Source organism: Vigna radiata, chromosome 5, assembly GCF_000741045.1.
Source record: "Vigna radiata var. radiata cultivar VC1973A chromosome 5, Vradiata_ver6, whole genome shotgun sequence".
In the NCBI taxonomy this organism is placed as follows: domain Eukaryota; kingdom Viridiplantae; phylum Streptophyta; class Magnoliopsida; order Fabales; family Fabaceae; genus Vigna; species Vigna radiata.
Genome location: NC_028355.1, coordinates 6,351,482 through 6,353,981, shown reverse-complemented (window position 1 = coordinate 6,353,981; position 2,500 = coordinate 6,351,482). Strand labels below are relative to the sequence as shown.

At 36.5% G+C, this 2,500-nt stretch overlaps 1 pseudogene; it reads left to right on the top strand.

Moving 5' to 3' along the window:
- The first annotated feature begins 168 nt into the window (after positions 1-168).
- LOC106760772 overlaps positions 169-2,500 on the top strand; it is a 32,508-nt pseudogene continuing 30,176 nt past the window's right edge.

Genomic DNA, 2,500 nt, shown 5'->3' with positions numbered 1-2,500 from the left:
CATGAACATGCATGCAGTTGAAGGAAAATACGGATTGAAATTGATTGGGTAGCAGTTTCTGTCCTTCTCTCAATGATTTATCGAATTCGTACATATTGGCCTACATGAACATTCAGTTTTTGTCCTTTATCTCAATTCTCGGGTCACCTGGAAAGTTGTACAAGCTAGCTCCAGCTATAAACCATGAGAGTGATGAGAGAAAAGGTTGAGAAAAGAGCATAAAAAATGGGAAAGTTGAACTCAAGTCTCATTTCTTCAGATTTGATTCACCGTGGTATTCTACTTTTCCTACTTCTTTTGTCACAGTATTCCATTGAAGCAGCATCTTGTGCCTCGAGAGTGAAGTTTCTTCCAGGATTCGAGGGACCCCTTCCTTTTGTTCTTGAAACTGGGTAACTTCAACTCTTATTGCTAACTATACTAATCCTATTTATGCTTTTAAGTTTTGGCTTATGAGATTGAAAGCATTTGATGATATGAAAGGTATGTGGGAGTGGGAGAATCAGAAGATGTCCAAACATTTTATTACTTCATTCAGTCAGATAACAATCCTAAGGAAGATCCTCTCATCCTTTGGCTATCCGGTGGCCCTGGTTGCTCAGGCCTAACTGCCCTTTTTATTGAAATAGGTAACACCGTTTATTTTCCTTTTTGCGCTTAGAAGCAAACAAAGCTATGCTTACTCTGTATGGGTGATACAGGTCCACTTGCACTAAAACAGGAGGAGTACAATGGAGGTCCACCCAACTTGATCTTCAGGAATCAATCATGGAACAAGGTGCTACTCTACATTATGATCAAATTACAGTAAAAATAATATTTATTAAAATTTTATGAATTTTTTTACGAAAATTATTTCATATTTTAAATTTTATATATAGAAAAAAGGAAAAATACATTTTCTGCTTTGAAATTCAGTCTTTCTTATGGTTTTTTTGTCTTCTTGGTAGGTTAGTAACATTATATATGTAGACTTGCCTGTTTTCACAGGCTTTACTTATGCCACAACTGAACTTGCTGCTCAAAGTAGTGATAAGTTGTTAGCTCATCAAGTCCATCAATTCCTAAGGAAGGTATTTATCCAAATTTTATTTCTTTATTTTAGAATACATTTGTTAGTCAATCATGTTAAGATATGCCAAATATTCTATTAAAGGATATTAGGCAATAAAATATTATGTTAGTTATATTTTAGATATTATTATTATTTGTACAGATTTGTGCATATGTTTTTCCTTTAATAGATGAAGGATTATAGGATCCTTGTATGTATATATATATATGGTACTCTATTCCTTGAAATAATACATCAGAATTATTCTTTAAACTTTAATATGGTATCAAGAGCCAAATATCCTCTACAATATAGAAATTAGTGTCTCTCTTTTTGAATATTTCTGATGGCTTCTTCCGATTCGGAGAAACATGATTTTGGAACTTCCGCTACTACCCATATGCATGAATCGCTCACCCCTAAACGACTTGATGGCACCAACTATGTTGAGTGGTCGTTGAACGCACAAAACAAGATCAGGGGTAGAAAACGTTGGGGTTACATCTCTGGGACAAAGGCTGCTCCAGAGAACAAGAACTCTGATGAATATGAAGCATGGGAAGATGAAAACTGCCTAGTCAAGTCTTGGCTTCTGGACTCCATGACGAAAGAAATCAGATCCCTTTTTTTTCGCTTAGCTACGACAAAGGATATTTGGGACACTGTGCAACAAACATACTCAGTCAATCAGGATGCATCCCGATCATATCAATTATATCGTGAGGTAATCTCTACTCAACAAAATGGAGGATCTGTTATTACATATTTTGGTAAATTACAAAAATTATGGCTTGAGTATGATACTATCACGAATTGTACCATGGAATGTCCAAAAGATGTTGAGAAATATAACAACATGATTAATTCTCAACGAGTTTATGTTTTTTAGGCTGGCTTGGATACAGATTTGGATGCTGTTCGTGGTCGTATCCTTGCTACCACTCCCCTTCCAAATGTTCAATCCGTTTATGCAACGGTTTGTGCCGAGGCAAACCGCCAAGCGGCTATGCTTGATAGTGAGTCTACTACGGGGACTTCCTTTGTTGTTAAAAAGTTTCCTAAGAAAGGAATTCGCAAGTGTACCCACTGCAATGGGGATAATCATGTCATGGAGACATGTTTTAAAGTCCATGGCTATCCAGATTGGCATCAAAAAGGACAAACTACTCCCAATACCAAAGTAGAAGCCACTTCCAAGAGCCACATTTCTACTGCTGCCGCATTTGTGACCAAGTCAGGTATATCTAACTCTGGTACTAATCTTTCTGCTATTACTAGCAATAGTGATTGGATAATTGATTCAGGTGCTACTGATCATATGACCTGTGATCCTCATATATTTACTACTTTTTCCCCTAATTGTTCTAAGACTGTTATTATTAATGCCAATGGGGTCTCATCTCCTATTGAAGGTGTCGGTACTATATCTCTCTCACCCTCCTTATC